We start from the raw sequence: 23908 nt of genomic DNA, 5'->3' as shown, positions 1-23908 counted from the left end.
TCATGATAATTGTAAGAATTATTAGATGAAGGGAGGAGTTGGAATCCTGTGAATTCGCCATGTGGAAGAGCATAAGCATCCGCAGGTAGGTGCAGTCTAGACGGGCATTTCCCTGAGCGGCGCCCTAGCTGGGGGGCAGGGTTAGGGGCAGTTACAGATGACCCCAATGATTTCCCCCAATGATTTCCTCCTCACAGGCCTCCTCTGCTTGGACAAGTCGGGGTCTGACCAAGTTTTCATACTCAGAAAACCCCTAAGGCTTCTAAAAATGAGGTCTGAAATATGTACAAATACTAGCTGACACACCCTAGGTCTCTGACCTCAAATACCTTTCCTCTTTCTCTTCATTTTTATTTCGTTTAACCCCACTCAGAAAAGAAAGGATATTGTCAGAAATGGTAATCCAAAAACTAAGCCTTGATTCATTTTCCCACATAATTGTGGAGTCACATTTAATATATTTTATGCAGCAAATAAAACTTGACCCCAACAAAGCAAATCACTGAACATATAGAGAAACACAAACTATACATTTCCTTTTAACAGTTTCACAACTTTTAGTAAAGAAAAAAAAGTTGATATATTTTTGCTTTTAAACGTAATGCTTATTATAGGTAAATACAAAATGGAGAAGAAAAAAAAATTTAGTTCTCTATTATACCACCACATACTTTTCTCATTTTGAAGTTTTTCTTTTTTAATTGAATTTCTTTTTTTTTTCCATCACGACAAGTGCTCTCCTTCATCCCCATCACCTACTTCACCTATCCCTCTTCCCCCCAGCGACCATCAGTGTGTTCTCCGTAGTTAAGAGTCTGTTTCTTGGTTTGTCTCACTCTTCTTTTTGTTTTTTCCTTTACTCGTTTGTTTTGTTTCTTAAATTCTACATATGAGTATATGAGTGAGACCCTATGGTATTTGTCTTTCTCTCACTAATTTATTTCACTTAGTATTATACTCTCTAGCTCCATCCATGTTGTTGCAAATGGTAAGATTTCAGTCATTTTTTGGCAGAATATTCCATTGTCTTTGTGCATGTGCACACACACATATATACATATCACTTTTTTTTTTTTTTTACGTATCACATTTATCCATTCATCTATTGATGGACACTTGGGCTGCTTCCATATCTTGGCTGATTTTTGAGGACCCTCCACACTGTTTTCCACAGTGGCTGCACCAGTTTGCATTCCCACCAGCAGCGTTCAAGGATCCTTTTTCTCCACATCCTTGCCAACCCTTATTTTTTGTACTGTTGATTTTAGCCACTCTGACAGGTGTGAGGTGATATCTCATTGTGGTTTTGATTTGCATTTCCCTCATGACGAGTGATGTTGAGCATCTTTTCATGTCTCTTGGCCATCTGGGTGTCTTCATTGGAAAAGTGTCTGTTCATGTCTTCTATTTTTTAATTAGATTATTTGGGGATTTCTTTGTGTTCAGTTGTCTAAGTTCTTTACATATTTTGGACACTAATCCTTTATTGAATATGTCATTTACAAATATCTTCTCATGTTTAGTAGTTTGTCTTTTAGTCGCTGATTGTTTCCTTCATTCTGCAGAAGATTTTTATTTTCATATAGCCCCAATAGTTCATTTGTGCTTTTGTTTCCCTTGCCTCTAAGGGAAATATCTAGAAAGATGTTGCTATGGCTGATGTCAGAGAAATTATTGCCTGTGCTCTCTTCTAGGATTTTTATGGTTTCAAGTTTCCCACATTTCAGTCTTTAATCCATTTTGAGTTTATTTTTGTGTGTGGTGTGAGAAAGTGGTCCAGTTTCATTCTTTTGCATGTTACTGTTTAGTTTTTCCAATACCATTTGTTGAAGAGATTGACTTTTTCCCATTGGGTATTCTTGCCTCCTTTTTTTTTTTCCTCTTGCCTCCTTTGTTAAAGGTTAATTGACCAGATAGCATGGGTTTATTTCTGGGCTCTCTGTTCTGTTCCATTGATCTATGTCACTATTTTTGTGCCAGTGCCACATTGCTTTGATTACGATAGCTCTGTGGTATATTCTGAAATTTGGGATTAGGATACCTCTAATTTTGTTCTTTTTCAAAATTGCTTTGGCTATTTGGGTACTACAGACTTTTAAACAATATTAATTCTTCAAAACCATGATTATGGAATTATTTTCCATTTATTTATGCTGTCTTCCATTTCTTTCATCAGTGTTGTATAGTTTCCAAAGAACAGGCCTTTCACCTCCTTGGTTAAGTTTATTCCTAGGCATTTTATTCTTTTTGATGCGATTATAAATTGGATTGTTAAATAGATTAAATCTATTGTTAGATTTGGTTTACTAATAGTTTCTTAAGGATTTTTGTGTATGTGTTCATCAGAGGGATTGGTCTATAGTTTTTGTTTTTGTTTTTGTTTTTGTTTTTTTTTGTAGTATTTTTATCTAATTTAGGAATTAGGCCAATGCTGGCCTCATAGAATGAATGTGGTAGCTCTTCTTTCTTTTCTTTCTATTTTTAGAATAATTTGAGAAGAATAGGTATTAACTCTCTTCACCCCCACCCCCATTGTAAGTGTTTAGTAAAATTTACATGTGAAGCTATCTGGTCCTGGACTTTGTTGTTGGGAGTTTTTTGATTACTGATTCAATTTCATGCTAGTAATGGATCTGTTCAACTTTTCTGTTTCTTCCTGATTTGGTCTTGGTATGTGTATGTTTCTAGGAATTTATCCATTTCTTCTAGCTTGTTCAATTGTTGACATATAATTTTTCATAATATTCTTTTTACGATCCTTTGTATTTCTGTGGTGTCAGTTATTTCTACTCTTTCATTTCTGATTTTATTGATATCTTTTTTAAAAAATCTATTTTAATGAATCTGGCTAAAGTTTTATCAATTTTGTTTATATTTTCAAAGAACACACTCTGGTTTCATTGATCTGCTCTTTTTTTTTTTTTTTTTTAGTTTCTATATCATTTATTTCTGCTCTAATCTTTATTACTTCCTTCCTTCTGCTGGTTTGGGGTTTTGTTTGTTCTTGTTTTTCAACTCTTTTAGGTATAAGGTTAGGTAGTTTGAGACTTCTTGCTCCTTGAGGTAGCCCTGTATTGCCATATACTTCCTTCTGGGAGACACTTTTGTTGCATCCCAAAGGTTTTGGATTATTGTGTGTCATTTTTGTTTGTTTCTGTGCACTTTTTCATTTCTTCTTTGATTTTATGGTTGACTCATTCAATGTTTAGTAGCATGTCATTAACTTTCATGTATGTGTGTTCTCTGCAGATTTTTTTTCTTGTGGTTCTACTCTTAAAGCATTGTGATTGGAAAGATATGACCTCAGTCTTTTTGAAGTCGTTGAGACATGTTTTGTGGTCTAATATGATGTATTTTCTAGAAGTTCCATGTACATTTGAAAAGAATGTGTATTCCAGTTTTAGGATGGAATGTTCTGAATATATGTATTAAATCCATCTGATCCAATGTGTCATTCAAAGCTGCTGTTGCCTAGTTGAGTTTTTTTTAAATGATCTGTTGATATAAGTGGGTGTTAAAGTCCCCTATTATTATACACTATAGATTACTTCCTTTTAGTTTGTTATTAGTTGTTTTATGTATTTGGCTGCTCCCATGTTGGTCACATAAATACTTATAATCGTTATATCTTTTTGTTGGATTGTCCCCTCTATGATTATATAGTGTTTTTCTTTGTCTCATTACAATCTTTGTTTTAAAGTCTATTTTGTTTGATATGTTTTATATTGCTACCCTTGCTCTTTTTTCACTTCCATTTGCATGATAAATATTTTCTCAGGCCTTCACTTTCAATCTGCATGTGTCTTTAAGTCCAAAAATAGTCTTCTGAAAAAAAAAAAAAGTCTTTTGTAGGCAGCATATGGAGGGGTCTTTATTTTTTATTCATTCTGTCACCCTATATGTTTTGGTTGGAGTGTTTAGTCCATTTAAATTCAATATAATTATTGATAGGTATGTACATATTGCCATATTGTTTCTTGTTTTATGTTTGTTTTTGTCATTCTCCTCTGTTCTTTTCTCCCTTGCTTTCTTTTCTTGGGGTTCACTGGCTTTACTTAGTGATATACTGGATTTCTTTACTTTTTGCATATCTACTACTGGTTTTTGATTTATGTATAACATCTTGTGCAGATAACAGTCTGTATTAAGTTGATGGTCACTTAAGTTTGAATCCATTGTGAAAGCACTAAATTTTTACTCCTCTCCCTGCCACATTTTAGGTATATGGTGTCACGCTTTACGTCCTTTAATTTTGTGAGTCCCTTGATTTATTTTTATAGATATACTTAATTTTACTACTTTTCTGCTTCCTACTTTTCTTATTCATGCTTCTAGTCTTTCCTTTCCACTCAGAGTCCCCTTTAACCTTTTTGGTATAGCTGTGTGGTGGTCATGATTTCCTTTATCTTTTTGTTTGTCTGGGAATCACTTTTATCTTTCCTTCTATTCTGAATGATAGCCTTGCTGGATAGATTCTTTCTGGCTGTAGATTTTTTTTTTCAGTACCTTGAATATATCATGCCACTCTCTTTGGGCCTGCAGTGTTTCCACTGGGAAAAAAAAATAGCTGATAGCCTATGGTTTTTTTCCCCCTCCTATATACAACTGTTTTATTTTCTCTTGCTGTCTTTAAAATTCTCTCTTTGTTACTATTTTTTTTTTTTTTGCCATTTTATTTACTACATGTCTCGGTGTGGACCCACTTTGGTCAATTTTGTTGGGAGCACTCTGTGCCTCCTGAATTTGGATTTCTGTTTCTTTCCCTAGATTCCAGAAGTTTTCAGCTATTATTTTTCAAATAAATTTCCTGCCCCCCTTTTGTCCATTCTCCTTCTGGGATCCCTATAATGTGAATATTTTTATGTCTCATGGTGTTGCTGAGTTCCCTTAATCTATTTTTATTTATTATTATTATTTTTTCTCTCTCCTATTCCTCTTGGTTTCCTTCCATTACTCTGTCCACCAGGTCACTAATCTGTTCTGCTTCCTTTAGGCTACTATGTATCCCATCTACTGTATTTCAAATTTCAGTTATTGAGTTCTTCCTCCCTGGCTCATTCGTCTTTATGTATTCCAGTCTTTTAAAAAATTATTATAAGTTTTTGAAGTTTCTATTTAAGTTCCAGTTAGTAAATAAATAAATTCCAGTTAGTTAACATACAGTGTAATATAAATTTCAGGTGTACAATATAGTGATTCAACACTTACACAAAATACCTGGTGTTCATCACAGCAAATGTACTTCTTAATTCCCATCACTGATTTAACCCATTTCCTTATCCACTTCCTTTTTGGTTACCATCAGTTCATTCTACATAGTTAAAAGTCTGTTGTTGTTTAATTTTTATTTGAATTCTAGTTAGGTAGTCCACTCTTTTTCAAGTCCAGTGAGTTATCTTTATGATCATTAGTTAGAATTCTCTATTAGGCATATTACTTATCTTTGTTTTGTTTAGATTCTTGCAGTGATTTTGTTCTGCTCTTTCATTTGGAACATGACTCTTTGGTCTAAGTTTCTGTGTCTAACTTTTTTTCCCCCTCTTTTTTCCTCTTTTGTCTAACTTTCTGTGTCTGTTTCTGTGCTTTAGGAAAGTGAGTTGTGTCCTACTCTTGAAAATAGTGGCCTTATGAAGAGGACATTGTATAGTGCCCTTCAGAGCAGTGTCTTCTGTTTGTCAGAACCTAGTGGTTTAGGGCTGTCTCCTGTTTGTATTGCATGCACCCTGCTGTTGCAGATGAGCCACTTTTGCCTTTAGTCCAGTCATCTCTTTAGTCCACTTTAGCCCAGTGGATCTCTGCCTATTGTGAGCAGTGTTTAGTCCCTGTATTATTAATGGGCTAGTCTGGAGCCACCTTGGGTTTGAGTTGAGTCAGACCAGGTATTTGCCAGAGATGTAGTAGCACCGAACTACAGGGGTTTCTCCCTGTGTTGCCCTCTGGGAGGATTTCATTGGTGAGCAGGGCCCGCAGTCAGACCAGATGTCTACCCCTAGCCCATTGTTCTTGCTCCAGACAGACTGGTATATTTAATTATCTTCTCTTCTCCTTGGGGCAGGAACCACTTTGGAGTGGTGCTGGTTCCTGTCATTGCTGCTTGCATGCTGGTAGGCTTGTGGCACCACTTGGAAGTCTTGTGAATGAGGATAGGGATGTGGATGGGTCTGCAGAAAGTGTGGGAGCAAAATGCACAGTGTTAGTAAGGTTTGTGGAAGAGGACCTGGTGCTGATTTGGGGAATGCCTGCTGAGTACAATTGGAGGGGGTGGGTCAGCAGAAGTGAGAAGGGGCAGGGAGAGCTGTTAGCAAGCTAGGTGGAGTGTTTGTGCTGTGCTAATTTTTGTAGTGTCCATCTCTCTAGACAGGGGGACGGGGAAGAGAAATGGTACCTGCCAGGGCTTTATTATTTGAGAAGTCTCCCAAAGATCTTTGTCCACCTCAGCACATGCTCTGAGATGAATAAACAGATTCCCTTCCAGTGTATCCAACGTGTTTTTCATACTGCTGCTTCTTTGTTATTTCTCAGTGGGGCTGTTTGTTGTGCTGTTTCTTTAAGGGTGGGGACTCCATTTCCTCTCACACTCTGGGCTCTTGCAGAGCTGGGCATCTGATTTTTAAAGTTCCAGTTGTTAAGCCTTGCTGATTATAAGAATTAGAAAAATTGAGTGCCTCTGCTTTCCAGAGCCAACTGTGATAGGGATTTGTCTTCCCAGTGCAGATCCCTTGTGCCTGGCGTGCCCAATGTAGAGTCAATCCTTCTCCCTTATTCGTGTCCACAGTGTCCCTCCTCCTTGGATAGCCTTGCATGTCAGCTTGGCTCCTGACTCTGTCTCTACCTTTCCTACTGTTTTCAGTGTGTCCTCTTCTCTACATTTAGCAGTGGGAGTCTTCTGACAGTCTTTGGTCCATTTCCTGGATTATTTACACTGATGTGGGTGTGATGTATTTGTTTCCAGGGGACAAGATAAGCCTACAATCCTCCTACTCTGCCATCTTTCTTGGGAGTTCTTGATCTTTAGTTCTTAAATTATTACTAAAATATATACTCATTATAATAATCCAGACAAGCCTTAACTGCATAGAGACAAAGGTTAAAAATTTTCTCATTTCAGAAGAAAGTTAAAAGTGTTAGTTGTATTATTTCCCACATTTTCTGTGTACATATATAACCTTAGTATACATATATGTTATATTACATGTAAATCTATAAGTTAAATTATATATGAATAAATGAATATGAATTATGAATATGTAAAATTTCAGATATGTATTGAAATTGTTTATGAAACTTTCTGTTTTACCTTGTGCTGATTATGAGCACTGGTACATTAGCATATAACATTGACAGTTATCACTTCTGATGTTTGTACTATCACTGCGTTGAGACAAAATGCCAGAATTTAAGTAGTGTTTACTTATGGTTATATGTTTAGATTATTAGAATTTTTACTCCTGTGAGTTATAATGAACAACTGTTGGATATAACTTTCCCCTTCTATATTTGGATTATATCCCTACATAAATAGATTTCCAGGAGTGGAATTAATGAAGAAAAGCTATCACTATTTGGTGTAAAATTGCCTTCCCAGTGTTTTTTTAAATTATTTTTATGTCATCACAGCAATGTGTCAGTGTTATTAAAGCTCAATCATTGGAAGATTATAAAAACTTTTTATATCATAAAAAATGTTTAACTGTCTCCTCACAGTTTAGAGGAGAGAAATAGAATAGTAGGCAGGGGAACTAGTTAGGAATTGATTGCAGTGAACAAGGAAAGAAAAAAATGTGAAAACCTGAAAACATTTTGCAATATAAGCATTTATTTATTTGTTTTTTATTGATTTTAAATTAAATATCGAGGTACCTACTCTGTTATAAGAATTGTTCTGAGTGCTATGCTGGGTGTTTAGTAAACCTAGAGACCACAGCTCACATACTTTTCTGGGCATGTAAATAAAAAGCAGAGTGAAGCTGAGATACTGAGGACATAATGGGGACAATCTGGTGGTAAAGGCGACTCTCCATTTTCAGGTGTGGTGACACAGTGGATGACGTTATCACCTACCTGCACCCTTTTTTGCTGTGTTTCTGCAGTGCTCCCCTCTTTCTTCCACCATCCCTAAGGCCTTCTTTCCCAGATAACCTCTATTTATCTTTTGGTACTAGAGTACATGTGTTTTCTTCCAGGAAGGCCTCCATGGTGCTGCTTTTTGTTCATAGATTTCTTAAGAAAAGACTTATAAATCAGTAAAGAAGACTTGCAAATATAAGGATACCTAAGAGTCTTTGCATTCATAGATGTCAGTCATTTCTAGAGAAATATTTTTCTTTAAAACATGTCTTCCATGTGAAGGCCCAGTGTGAGACCAGCATCTCACCCACCCTGACATGTCCTTATTCTTTGTCTCACACCAGGTCTAATTATTCCATCTCCTCAACAGTTCAGAGATCATGTGATTATGTGATTGATTTTCTTTCATATCACATGAGAAGATAAATGTGTATAGATAGTATGTTGTATTGATTCGTTCATCAGAGTTGACTCAAACACAATTACTACTGTTTTACTTCACTTAAAAAAGTTATAAGTCTTTAGCATCTTGTAGAATTGATGACTTTAAGGAACAGACTCTATGTTTTTGAAAGACTGTAAAATGGATAAGCCAAATCATAATTAACCATTTCCTCTCAAAAAACCATTTTTCTTGAGAAAAAAAGTCTTCCTTCTGTTTATCATAGTTAGAAAATGAAGAATCAGTTTTTACCCTACTTTGTTGACTCCACATAAAGTCAGAGAGATGTAGTCGTATATTGACATATTATGTATGGGAAATGCTCATACTGGTTTTCCCACAATCATAATTTCCCCTTGGTAAAACTGTCTTACTTAGTCATGGCTATACTTTGAAATTATCAGAAAAAGTGAAGAATTGTATTAAATGTCATAAAATGATTTGACAATGACACATGCATAAAGGATGTATTCACATCTTTGCCAATGTCTTATTTTGATGCTGAGACAGTATCTTATTTTCAATAATCAAATTTTAAAAGTTAAAATATATTAATTCACATTACATTGGTAAACAAAAATGAAAACATACAAATTCTGTTAAAGAAAGGCATTCTTTCTCCAGCTTCTATGTCTTTCACTTTATGAGTGTCATCTGTCTCCATATATGTTCCATTGAAATACATTTAACAGTGTTGTTTTCTTCTTTGTTCCTAAGCAAGAGCTTTATACAGGAGCTTTCTGACTGAGGCAAATTGAAGATATTTACATTTGTTTTGTAACATATTCTTAAAATACTTCAGGAACCATTCTCACCAATGCGTCTTTTGGAATTCTTTACCAAACTGTTCATCTCTGTCTCTCACTTTTCTTAAGTTTTACTGTGCATTATAAATGTTTCTCAAGAAATTTGGTGCTTCAAGGGAGGCCAGGAGGCTAGGGGAATTGCTGACCTGATGCTTGGGGTGACGTCTCCCAACTCAGGGGTGGCACCGAGATGGCGGTGGATGGGCCTTCCAGTGAGTGTTCCTGCGGGCTTGGGGCAGACTGAAGGTTTCTGTTAGATTCGACAAACACAACGACCAAAGGGAAAAAGCAATGAACTGGACTTAATCAAAATTAACAACTTATGCCAGCAGAAGTGTGAACAAACTATACACCCTGTATACAGTGTTTTGTGGATAGCCTGAGGGAGGATCTGGGGCGGGGAGACATGAGGGCCTTCATGTTCTAGTTTGTGAAGAGCAAGCCTGCTCATGGACCAGAAGGACCCAGAGAGCCCTGATCGTCCACCCCGGACCACAGGGTTGGGGGACTGGTCATCACATGTCAGGGTCCATGTACCTAGGAATGGCTGGAAAGGTCATGGCTTGGGTCTCCCCTGCACAGAAGAGGGCTTACAGGGGAGTAAGGGTCCTGGATGAGCTGCCCTAGCCCTGACCGCAGCCTCCTTCCCTGGCCTGGGGCAGCAGGGAGGCAGCTCTGACCCTGTGGAGGTGTGGAAGGGCTTTAGGAGCTGCCTCATGGGCATCACACAGGGGTCGGCCGCCTCTGGACCCACAGGCACCACAGTGACCCGAGGTGTGCAGGGAGAAGCTCCCACTCACCTGTGACTTGTCGCTGTGTGAGCACCTACACTTTATATACTGGGGTACTGGGGAGAGTGGGCTTGTTCGGGCGCTGTGAGCCAGATCCAGGCACGAGTGCCTCCTACTGCCTGGGAATGCAGAGTAGCGCCAGGCAGCAGTGGAACCCTGGGGCTCCAGTGTTCCGCCGACAAGGGGTCCTGTGTCATCACTGTAGGTCGGGGGTCCAGTCAGCACTTAAACTGGCACCCTGAAGACCAAGGGTGCTTGGAGAGGTCCTGTCTCACGCTGGATGGGAAGGGGTTGCAGGCACCCTCCCACATCCTTAGTTCCTACCTTCAGGCCCTCCAGGCCTTCTAGGTAGACTGGGTGTCCCAGCTGTCCTCCCACCCCCAAGGGTTCACAGCATGGATTTTACACTTAAGAACATTTGAGAGGCTCCTGGGTGGTTCAGTCAGCTAAACATCTACTCTTGATTTTGGGTCAGTTCAGGATCTCGAGGTTGTGGTGTGGAACCTCAGGTGGGGCTCGGCCCGGCTGGGTGGGGAGTCTGCTTCAGAGTCTCCCTTACTCTCTGCCCCTCTCACTGCATACTCTCTCAAATCTTTTAAAAATCAACATTGAAGACATTTGAGAAATCTTTATCATCTCTGCAGAGGTGCCTTCACATGTGTAATGCCTGTGTAAATGTTTTTTTTTTTTTTAATTTTCATATCTCTGGAATAAATTCCCAGGAGTGGTACTGCTGAAAAAAAAAAAAAAAGAAAAAAAAATTGGTGCTTGATTACATGTTGTTTTATATTATTGCTAATCATATTTTTCTTTTTAAAAATTTTTATTTATTTGAGAAAGTGAGTGAGACAGAAAGAGAGGACGAGCGAGGGGAGGGGCAGAGGGAGAGGAAGAAGCAGGGAGCCTGACTCCATCCCCATGAGATCAGACCTAAGCCCAAAGTAGACATTCAACTGAGTCACCCAGGTGCCCTCATATTTTGATTTTAAGATCCATCAAGTTTGAAGCTTCCAGCTTTTTCCTCGATACTGTCTATTCTATAGCAGGAATCAACAAACTTTCTGTTAAAGGGACAGTTAGTAAATGTCTTTGGGGTAAGAGAGTTATGATGGAACTATTCACCTCATATGTTGTATGTGTAAGCAGTCAAAGAATATGGAAGTGAATGAGCATGGGTGTGCTTCAATAAAACTTTATTTACAAAAAAGAGGCAAAGGACTGGATTTGGATATCAGGCCATAGTTCACAGACCCTTTGTCTATAACAGAATCTAAGAACAATACTTACAGTAGCTACACAGGTAGCATAAGTATAGCAAGCCAGAAGCATTTCTTTTTACCTGAAGTCTTTTGTTTTGTCTATTAAAGATGTAGGAGTTGTATAAGAAGCATAATGCTTTTCTGTTTTTTGTAAACATGTCCTTGTTTTATTTTCTGGTCTCTGAAGGAAACTTACCCTTTACCATAAAAGTAATAATAGCATTGCAATCAACACTGTACTTTGGTGTAGACAGAAGGAGTAGTGCAGACTGTGGCAATGTGGATAATGTCATGTGGGAAAGAGGCCAATGTTCCCAGATACTTCAATTATTCAATTATGAAAAAGATTTACACTGGAATTTTCCCAAATTTTAAGTGTTTGCAAATAATTTAATAATTATGTAGGTGAAGAATGTATAGTTCATATAAAATATGTCTTCAGGCTAGGACTGACCAACTATTTGCAACATTGGTTTAGTAGCACACAGCATACAAAGGATGTTTGAGGAATAAACACCAGGTTAATAGGCTTTCACCTGATGGTGGATGTCATGTTATGTAGAGGGCTGAGAAAAGCATATCAATTTAGAAAGATGAGAAATATCAAGCCTCTCATTTTCTCTTATAGACACAGAATGGTCATCAGTTGATCATTAGCCATAGAGACATGTCCAAAGGTGTTTCTTTGACTAGACCATGTGTTACTTAATTCATGTCATAGAAACAGAAAGCTAAATGAAGGAGATGGAGGTGAGAAGATGGGCATATTGAGTTTATAGGGAGGTAGACTGAAAAATAAAGGTAAATATTAAGGTTGGAGGATAAAAATGTAAGTAGGGATCAAGTAGCAGACAAACTCTAAGTGAGGACAAAACTATATGAGCCTAGACTTGACCAGGGTCTGTTATCTGATGGGAGAAAGACATGGGCGTACAAACTAATGTTTAGAGACAAAGATCATTCACTCTGATGGTGTTTGTGGCAAGGATTTGAGGACAGAGGGCTCATCATCTCCCTCAGAACTGACCCTTAAAATGGGAATGGAGAGTTATAAGCCAAGCCTGAAGCCAACACACTTGTTTCTGAGTGTAATGAGAAAATAACTGTGAAGCGTATCACCAAGAGCAAGATCCTGGAACTTTCTACGCGCTCTTGTATATTTGCAAGCAAGAAAGCACTGCTCGAATTGAACCATGACCAGTTGCTAGGGAAGCTAGGGTCAAACTGGAGTTGCCATGACAGTGTCAGAGCCTGAGTAGCTCTGGCAGTCAAGACAAGATGCAGAGCTATTTTACCCTTTGAATTTAATCTAATTAAGAAATATAAATTCTGTTCTCATCTTCTGATTTGATAACTCAGCTTGATCCAGGGCCAATTTGGCACAGCTTTTGGATGGGTAGTATCATTATTGGCAGATATCTCAGCTGTATTGGGATGTGTGACAGTTCCAGTCTCAAGTTGTTTAGAAGTATTTGGATGACCTAATAATCTGTGTAGGGTGACTGTACAATGGAACGATGTCCCTGAGAGTCTCCTTAAACACTGTATTCTTACCCACAGGTTAAGTAGACCTCCTTCCTCCCTCCTTCCTTCTCCTCCCTCTTCCTTCTTTTCTCTTTCTCAGCACCTGTCTCTATGATCCAAATACAGCAAGATCATTTCTTTGATGATCTACATAGATTCATAAGCACAGTTAGTGATGAATCACAAAGTTGGAGGGACAGTTTGTTTTTATAAATGCCCACTAAAGACAAATGAGAAAATCTAAGATGATCTGTCAAAGCTATATTTTGAAAGCACTCACATGGTTTGAAATAAGAGCCTCTTGAACACTTCCATAAGCCACTTAATATTTCAGGTAGCTGCAAACCCATATGTTATTGAGGTCAAATTAAACTATATAATATGAATGTTAAAATGTAAAGGTAACATAAATTTAAGTTTAGATTGAATACAAAACCTCCCAGCTCTGAAGGCAGAGCTACGTGATAGAGAAAGAGGTTTGGCCTGCAAGATCAACAAACAAATAAGGGCCGTCATATTGTACATTGTCTTGAAATTATAAAAATGGATTAAAAGGTCTGTGCATGGTCAAAGATTATTGTTCTAGGTCTTGACTTATCTGAAGTATAATTATAAAATTAATTTTGCATTATCTTCAGTGTATCACAAAAAGACTATTTCATTTTGTGTTTCCCCACCTACATGGCATAATCAGAATACAAGTTACTAACAATGGAAAGAAATCTAGTTTATTGTATGTTGTGAAGATAAGGAGAAGATCATATTTCATCAATCAGCCATCTCCTTGTTTCTTCACCTTTTGCCCAGGTTGAGAATTTCTCAGGAAGGGAACTTTTCCCCCCATAGTATGGCCGTGGCTTAGAATTCGTAAATCTTGAGAACGTCATTGTTTGACTTGTTCATATTGTTAAGGCTGAATTCTGTCTGGAAACATCCTTTCAAAGTCAAGCTATTCCCCAAGGAAACTGAAAGGAGAAACTCTTCAGTCTTACCTGATGCAGCAGAGATGAGCTTTTCTTCCATTTGTTCTTTTTCCTGATATTGTTACATTAACGGGCTTTTTGTTCAAAGGGTAGTTTCTCTTAATATCCAGAGTGATTCAGTTGCTTTATTTGCATTTAAAAACAACATTACAGAGACTGTGACCAGATTTAGCACACAAGCAAAAAAAAAAAAAGTGCAGGATGCACAATTAAGTTTGAATTATTCCTAATTGCCTATGTGTATGCTCATAGAGATAAAATAAAATACTCCATGAGCCACATTTATACTAAAAAAAAGTTGTTAATGTGAAATAAATTATGTCTCTAAATATTTAGATAGACCTCTTTTTTTATTACATTTCTCCGATGATTTGTTTCTATCAATCCTTGTTTTGCAAAATTGGCTGATAAAATTTTCATACCATTGAATTATAAGTTCCATTTCCATCACAACATAACTTCTCCAGTGGTCACATTCAACTTATTTCATGTTTTTGCCCACCGAATATTTATTAATAAGAAAATACACACTCATCATTAGCATCACGAGCCAGTATAGCAAACATGTACTGGCATAAGGTTAACAACTGAGAACTGCTCTATTAATTTGATTTGTTGAAGCACATAATACCATCTTTCATGACATAATAATTACCCACTTCAAAGTGGAATTTCTTTCCGTTAAGTGATGTTGGGGCTTTTGAGTACAGCCTTTATACTGAAAGTCTACAATATTTCTTGAATGGACCCAACAAATATCTTTAAGCAATGAAATACTTCATAACACTGGTTGCACTTCTCAAGTGGCATGATCCTACCATTGAGATTTTGGGAACTATGAACTAGAAATAAGTAGACCTTAATAGATTATTTAAAAAGTCAACAAGAATTTTTTTTAAGCAGAAGTGAAGTGTAATTTCAGTGCTTTAGGTAAACTCAGGTATCTCGCAACTGCATTTGTTTTCATGTGTGTGTGCATGTGTTTAGGTTTGGTTTGGTTTGGTTATGCCTTCTATTTTGTTGTTTTGGGTTGCCTTCTATTTTGTTGTTGTCGAGTTATAATGGCATATGACATCACGTTAGTTTCAGGTGTACAACATCATGATTGGGTATTTGTATATATTGCAAAATGATCACCACAATAAATTTCATTAACAACAATTACCGCACATTTTTTCCTTGAGCTGAGGACTTTTTTAATTTATTTTTTTAAAGATTTATTTATTTATTCATGAGAGTCACAGAGAGAGAGGCAGAGACACAGGCAGAGGGAGAAGCAGGCTCCCTGCAAGGAGGCTGATGTGAGACTCGATCCTGGATCCCAGGATCATGCCCTGAGCTGAAGGCAGATGCTCAATGGCTGAGCCACCCAGACGTCCCGAGATGAGGACTTTTAAGATGTACTCATTTAAACAGCTTATTTCAGAAATTACTATTAGCTATATTCATTACGCTATACATTAATACATTCCTATGTCTTAATTATTTGATAATTGAAAGTTTGTGCATTTTGACCACCTTCACCGATTTCTCCCACTCCCTGCCTCCAGCCTCTGGCAACCACCAATCTGTTCTCAGTATTTATTTGCTTGATTTTTTTATTCTTCTTATTGTTTTAAAATTCCACATATGAGACCATATGGTAGTTGCCCTTCTCTGTCTGCCTTATTTCATATAGCATAATCCCTCAAGGTCTATCCATGTTGTCACAAATGGCAAAATTTCATTCTTTTATATGGCTAAGTAATATTCCATTATATGTATATAATGCAATAATATATATCACATCTTCTATATATATGCATTACATAGACAGATACGTGTGCACACACACACACATACACACACACACCCCACCCCACATCTTATTTATCTATTCATCAGTTGGTGGACACTTGGGCTATTTCCATAGTTTGGCTATTAGATAAAATGCTGCTATAAACATTGGGGTACCTATGCTTTTATGACTTAGTGTTTTTTTTTTAATTTGGATAAGTCCCCAGAAGTAGAACTGCTGGATCATATGATAATTCTATTTAAAAATTTTTGAGGAACCTCCATACTGTTGTCCATAGTAAGTGCACCAATTTACCATGTTCACCAACAGTGCACAGAAGGTTCCTTTTTTTCAACACACTGATCAACACTTGTTAGTTTTTGTCTTTTTGAGGATTAGCATTCTAACATCTGTGAGGTGGTATCTCATTTTGGTTTTGATTTGCATCTCCCAGGTGATGAGTGATGTTGAGCTTCTTTTCATGTGTCTGTTGGCCACCTGGATGTCTTCATTGGAAAAATATCTATTCAGATCCTCTGCCCATTCTTTAACTGGGTTGTTTTTTGCCATTGAGTTGTACGAGCTTTTATGTATTTTGGATATTAAACTCTTATCAGATATATGCTTTGCAGATATTTTTCTTCTGTTCAGCAGGCTGCCATTTCATTTTTCCTTTGCAGTGCAGTAGCTTTTTAGTTTGATGTGGTTCCCCTTATTAATTTTGCTTTTGGATCAGATCCAGGAACTTATTGCCAAGTCTGATGTCAAGGAGATTACCACTGATGTTTTCTTCTAGGAGTTTAATGGTTTCAGGTCTTGCATTCAAGTCTTTAACCCATTTTGAGTTAATTTTTATGCATGGTGTAAGACAGTGGTCTAATTTCATTCTTTTGCATGCGATTGTCAACTGCATCTTTTATAGAGACCAAATTGGCTTTTGAATGCAAGAGAATTGAAAAATGCTTGCTGGTAACAAAACTATAAAATTACTTTAATTGTTCAGTTCAAACAGTAATTACTGAAGGAAGAGAATAATTTTGTGATAATGACCTTAGTGCCAATAGAAAGGACACAAGATGCCATTTGAACAACATTATGCAAAATGTGTGCAGGACAGATCAATATCTTCCCTAGAATCGGTCATGTTTCACTTCAGCTTTGTATAAACATGTCCACACCTTTACACAAACTTTCACCATAACGTCTATTCTCACTGAAAACAATGCAAATTTTCTCATTAACTCATAACTCAATAAGATACCCTTTGCAAATAATTTTTGGAAGTCTTAAGTGGATATTATTTTGTTCACAATAGCCTTATAAGGGAGACTTTATCATAAGAAAAAAATATTGTACTAGCAGAATAATTAATTTTGCATTATGATTACTTGTTTCCTTGGCTATGCCATAGAAAAACAGACATTTAGATCTTTGGTGATATCTGTAATGGTAACAAGAGCTATTACATTTTTAAAAATTCTACTATTATTTCTTCTTGGAAATTGAAACTTTCAGAATATGAAAATACTTCTGATATGGTACATTCCATCACTAGAGCTGAAAACCTGATGTTATATAGTGCAGATCATTATTACAGCTTCTTTTGTGATTATTTCATCTGCATCTGAATTTCTCTATTAAAATTTTTATTTTATTACTGTCTTGGTACTAGTTGAATAAATCATACATGTGATATTCTTAGCCATCAGTATATGCTGGTTTATAGCAGACTTTTCACCATTTTTGATATTGAATGAATAATTGCACACTGGACAAATTACTTCAAAAGGGCTTTTCCTTACTTAGTAAATGTTCACTAGTCAGAAAATGTGACTAACTAGCATTAGTTAGTCATACACACTAACAAGCATTTTGTCATTCTGGGTTTCAAATATATACAAATAAAAAGATAATGGCCATCACTGGAAGAACTGGAGATTGCATTTGACTGTCTTATGTTAGTGGATATATCTGTCATTTGGCAATGTGAACTCATAGCTCACTGTAAATGTGTTAAACTATTGAAAGACTAGGGAATATGTGAATCAATAAATCTAGCTCACATCTGAGATAAAGGAGAACTTTCCATTTGCCTGATTCAAGGGACAGATGTACTTGGAAGGCACTGTCTTGCCCCTTGTATATAAGTTTTGGGGAGACTGTTGAATTTTAAGAAGCACAAGTGTTTAGGACTTGATAGATTTGCACCTGTGTTTAGTGTGATTTGAGAGAAAGGCTACTATGGACATTTGCCTTTCAGAAACATGGGCACTGGTGCGAGGTATCTGCTGGCTGGTTCTCATGGAGACAAGGGGCTATCACTTATTGGCTGACTTTCAGAGAAAGGGTACTGATCTAAAGTTGTCTCTGAAGATGGTTAATTGTTCAGGACCTGGGATTCTAGCCAAAGAACAGTTTTATCCTTTCTTGAATATGAAAAACAAATATGTCTGATTCTCATTCCCCCATTCTGGTCTCTTCCTCAGCCAAACTTGTAAGAAAAACCAAAGGATTATCCTAATTTTTATTTGTGGTGGTATAATTATCACCTGGCGTTGTCATTTAAGAAATTTAAACATTAAAATTGTAGCCTAAAAATAATTGATTAAAAAAAAAGTATTGAAAAAGCTGAGTGCAAGGCATTTAAGACTTTTTGACAAAGTCAACATAGCAAGTGGGACAAAAATTATTAGTTATAGGAGATGCTCCTGAACATACAAGATATTTTACAGCCCTACTTATAAAACTAGTTATTTCTCATATTAGGTGTATCTGTCTGTCTCACCAAAATTATCTTTGAATCACTGTAAAGCACAGAAGGGGATTTTGTTTCAAAATCCTAAACATAATACTATGACTTTTGCTTTTCCTCAAGGGAGGCCTTCATAATAGTCTTCTGCTTAGGGAGATGCTCACAGATTGATGCCTGCTGTATATTTTTCATCTGATGTCACAGGGTTAGAATTTGAAAAAAAAATCCTGTATTTTAGAAGTAAGCATATATGCATGAGCAACGCTAATTTAGAAAGTGTTTAAGCTTTGAGCAATTTAACTTTTCCTAATCCTGCATAAGAAATGCAGAAGAAATATATATATGAGGAACCATAGAAGCCTGAGGTGCATATGGGTGAAATCATTTGCTTAGGCTCATGCAGGAAATTGTAGAGTTGTAGCTGAGGTTGCACTCTTGGTGTTCGAGCTACCTTTCCACCCATCTTCTGCATCCTGTGGTCTAGTGAATGTGTAACTGCCCAGGCTTGGTTGTTAGATAGACATGGTTCAAGGTCTTTCTGCTACAGAAAGTTGGATGAATGCCAGCTGGATGAATACGGGCAAGTTATTTAACCTCACTGAGCCTCAATTTTCCATCAGTAAAGTAGAGACAACGATAATCCCTGCCTCAGAGGTTTGATGTGAGCTTTTAAAAATTTATTTGAGAGAGAGAGGGCGGAGAAGGGCGGAAGGGGAGGGAAAGAGAATCTCAAGCAGACTCCCTGCTGAGGGGAGAGCATGACAGGGGGCTTGACCCCAGCACCCTGAGATCACAACTTGAGTTGAGATCAAGAATCAGTCACTCAACCAACTGTGCCACCCATGCACCCCTGATGTGACTTTTAACTGAAATCAATGGCGTGTTATGCTTGACATAGTGCTAAACCTATAAACTACGTTAAACATTATATAACTATACACATTTGTTAGTTATTATTACATCATTACATCATGTTGCGCTCTCTGTAAGAAGTCAGCGTATGGCAATGATATTAATGACCCAACAGCAGCTGAATCTATGCTTGTAATCATCTTTCCGCTCATGGTAGTGGTTCCGTTGCACACATTTACTTGAAAACAGCTTCCATTCGTGAATTATTCTTTGCCTGTGCACTAAGCACACTGACCAATTGTTGGTATAACCTCCACGTGTCAGTCACTGGACACAGTGCAGTTTTATTTCTAGAACATGGTCTGCAAGGGGGCTCATCTTCTTGCAGCCACGCAGGAACCCATGCTCCTTCTGGTTGGTGGCTCCCCCATCTCCTAAGGTCTGGAGTCTTCCACTGGTTCTCTGCATTTGACTGTCCAAGGGGGAGGGGGGAGACAGCATAGATGATCATGCAGGTTTTTGAAAGGCCAGGCCTGGGAGCAGCGTTTATAACTCTTGGCAATGCTCCCATACTGTGGAGACTGAAATGGAGCCAGGCCTGAGCCCGTGGGAGAAGAGAAATGGAGTTTGTGGAGCATGGCCAAAACAGGCCTGGGGCGTGCTGATGCCTATGAGAGCAGCAGGAGGGGCTGCACGGCCTCATAAATAACATAGCAGTTAATTAGCTGTGCATCGTCATCCTTATGCCGGTGAAAGAACTGAGAGCATAAGTGAATTGCTCAAGGTCACTCATTTTCACAAAGGCATAACCATATTTTATTGTCCCGGCACCATGAACCTAAATCCAAGCTTCTTGATTTTATGTCCACATAGGAACTTTGGCTAGAATCCTCGATCACTGCTTCATTACTGTTTCATTGAAAAAGCGTTTGAATCAATGAAGTTAACTAACTTGCTAATAGCTGAAATTTCTTCTTTTGTTTTTGATATTTTTGAAATTAAACTCTTATTCTGCATCATTATTTCTGGAGGCAGCAGGTCCTCAGTCCAGTACTCTGCAGATTATACTTAACTGCTTTTTTAGAGATGAATAATGCTTTTGGCTTTCTGAACAAAATGTTAGTTCGTTGAGCAGAACATCACATTTTTTTTTTTTTACATCACAGTTTTTTAAACCTCATTCATTGTGTAAATGTTCAGAATGTCTCAATAGTTCTTAGGTAAATGTTTTGTATATTTAAAAAATTTTCAAAACCATTAAATAAGTAAAAATTAGGTTATAAATAATGTTCATATTTGACATGCATAACCAATAGCTTTTAAAATGGCAACTGGATATTTTTATATAAATTATCTCAGTGATATTTTATTTATTTATTTACTTGTTTGTTTATTTATTTATTTACCTATTTATTTATTTTAGAGCACAAGCAGGAGGAGGGGTAGAGGGAGAGGAAAGAGAATCTCAAGCAGACTCCCTGCTGAGCACGGAGCCCACATTGGGGTTGATTTCATGAGATCCCGAACTGAGCCAAAACCAAGGGCTGGATGCTTAACCAACTGAGCCACACAGACACCCCATCTCAGTGATATTTTTCATTAATAAACTTGGAAATTGCTGAGTAAAACGCTGTAGAAGTTATTTTAGCCTTTGATTTTTCTTTTGTTAACATTGGATAATCCTAGGAAATTTGCTGTTAACTAATGTACATTTACTGGATTTTTTATTGAAGTCTCCCAGGAAGAGGCCAATAACTCAGACCAGCAGTAAGACCAATCCTGTATTAGAACTTACATATATTTCCAAGGCCGGCTAAACTTTCATACTGAAATCTTATAATAAGCTTTCACTTTGTACTAAGCTCTTTTGCACGCATCCCAGTAGGCTGAGCTAGTGGTGCTTTTAGGAATGTCATCATCCTGATGCTCTGACCTATAATGAGGGAATAAGCTTGGGAAACAAAGGTATTAAAGTTTCTCTAAGGATTTTTCTTAGTGATTTCTGTAGTTTCATGCTTTCCTGTAGAGTAGGAAAGAAGAAATATCTATAGAAGTGAGGGAATGTGGAAATACTCCCTACACTTTCTGCTCTTTAAAAATCTAAGTACATAGGTCACCAAAGTTAAGACAGTTCTTCAGTGTTTTGAGCACATTTTCAAATTATACTGACTTTTTAAACGAAGAGGTGGAGTGTTTCAAGAGGGAGATCTTAGTTAACCACCTTATATTCTGCAAAGAGGTAATAAAGGTGGAAGACCAGCGCCTTTTGTGCAGAATGGCCATTGGCAGCTGACAATCTCCTAAGCTTACATGTTCCAGCACCATCCAGAGGCACTAGGGCTGCCGGGTAAAATACAGGACACTTCACTTATTGAATACATTTGAATTTCAGGTGAACTGTGCATACTTTTAGTATAAATATGTGCCGACTATCACTGGCTGTTAATCTGAAACCTAAATGTGACTGGGAACCCTGTATTTTTTCTTTGTTATATTTGGAAACCCTAAAATATATTGACCTCTCATTCTTGGTCCTAGCTTTCAAATGTTAGAGTCAGGAAGTGACTGATCCAGTTCAGGTCATGTACCCTTTTGGGGCTTCCCAGGAAGTTTCCTGTACAAGGAGTCGCATTGTTTCAAACAGAAGCTGGCGCGAGGGTGGGCGTGTTGCGTGGATGAGCAGCTAAACAGATTTGGAGTTAGGTGTACACAGAAGACAGCCAAATTGTCATGATGGATTCTGAGCTCTATTTTCTAGCTTGTTGGTAAGGCCACGTCTTCCTGAGTTTTCTAAGATCCTTTAGCATCCTTAAATTAATGACTTAAACTGGTTCAAGATGGATACCTGTAATTTGCAACTAAAAAATCTTGATTACATTATTTTTAATGGTAATTTCAGATATTGGGGAAGGACTTATTGCAACAATGTCTGCCTGGTTACAGTATCTGATATTTTATTTTGTTATTTTTATTATTTTTTAAATATATTTTTTAATTGAAGTTTGATTTGCCAAGATATAGTATGACACCCAGGGCTCATCCCGTCAAGTGCCCTCCTAATAGAACCAGGGCACCTGAGTGGCTCAGTGGTTGAGCATCTGCCTTCAGCTCAGGTTGTTAGCCTGGGGTCCTGGGATCGAGTCCCATGTCAGGCTCCATGCATGAAGCCTGCTTCTCCCTCTGCCTGTGTCTCTAACTCTCTCTCTCTCTCTCTCTCTCTGTGTGTGTGTGTGTGTGTGTGTCTCTCATGAACAAATAAATAAAATCTTTAAAAAAAATAGAATCAGGGACCCCTGGGTGGCTCAGTGGTTGGGCGTCTGCCTTGGCTCAGGGCCTGATCCTGGAGTTCTGGGATCAAGTCCCACATTGGGCTCCCTGCATGGAGCTTGCTTCTCCCTCTGCCTGTGTCTCTGCCTCTCTACCTTCCTGTGTCTCTCATGAATAAATAATAAATAAAACCTTAAAAAAATCGAATCTTAGAGCTTACCAGTGCTCCCAGTATACCCCTGCTCTTCCCAATCATAGTTGAGATTTGCCAGTGCATCCTATAAGAGGAAAACAGCTTGACCCCATGCAAATGTGGCAAAAGCAATGCTTTTGCAGGAGAGGCTGTAAGTCCTGCTCATCTCTCACAGCAGATAATAGATTCCTCTTTAGCCAGTACAAGAGCATGTTTCACTTTTCTGACTAAAATTGGTGCTATTGAAAAGAAATACATCCAGACAGAATGAATATATTCTATACACAATATTTGGAAACCAGTATCTTATATAATATACTGCTCTGCATGTTTTGTAGATGTAAATCATGTGGCAGCTACTCACTGACTTTGTGATGTATGGAAATTGCTATATGGTACGAATTTTTTTTTAAGCTTTGCCTTTTATACAGCTCATGAAATTTAAAATCGTGGTCCTTGCCACAGGGTAGATCATTTCCCTAGAATATCAGAAAGAGTAAGTACATTTTTCTGGGCTCTGACATCGAATCATAATTCACAGAGGTAGAAATGAGAGAGTTGGCCTTTGTAGACACTTTACATTTAATGCTTGATTACGTGGAATTACATGCTTCAAAATTGCATACATAATAGGCCATTATGTATAGTGTATGGTTTGAGGGTTGTTTACATGAGTGAAATAAAGAAAACTCTCCTCATCCTGTATCAGTCATTAACCTGCTGATAATCATAGGTAAAAAGAAACAGTTAGAAGCAGAGACATATTGTGAGTTTTGTAACTGGTGCCATTAAGATGGCAGTTTAAAACCAGTGATGCAGATTTTTAATAATAAAGAACTGAATCTAGTTTGCAAAAGTTAAATGCATGGAATTGTCAGTTGTTTTTAAACTACCATTCTAGTAGGAGTGGGGACATTACGTATGTTCTCTTTGACATTTTTGCTAACAGTAGTGATTCACCACTGTAGCGCGTATAGACTTTCACAGTATAAATCGGAGAGCTCTAAAAGAGTAATTTATAAAAGTTGTGTCCCATGAAAGCCAAGATTCCAGATTGTAAGCCCTCACACTTCAAATTGAAATTCCAAACCCTATAATAGTTTGCATTAGGATCAGCACATTTATATTTCTTTCCAAATAAAACACAACCAAGGCAGCATAATGACCATAAGGTGGCTAATTTTCAATGATCACC

The sequence above is a fragment of the Vulpes lagopus genome, chromosome 14 (genome assembly GCF_018345385.1).
Source record: "Vulpes lagopus strain Blue_001 chromosome 14, ASM1834538v1, whole genome shotgun sequence".
In the NCBI taxonomy this organism is placed as follows: domain Eukaryota; kingdom Metazoa; phylum Chordata; class Mammalia; order Carnivora; family Canidae; genus Vulpes; species Vulpes lagopus.
Note: the sequence above shows the minus strand (reverse complement) of the source record.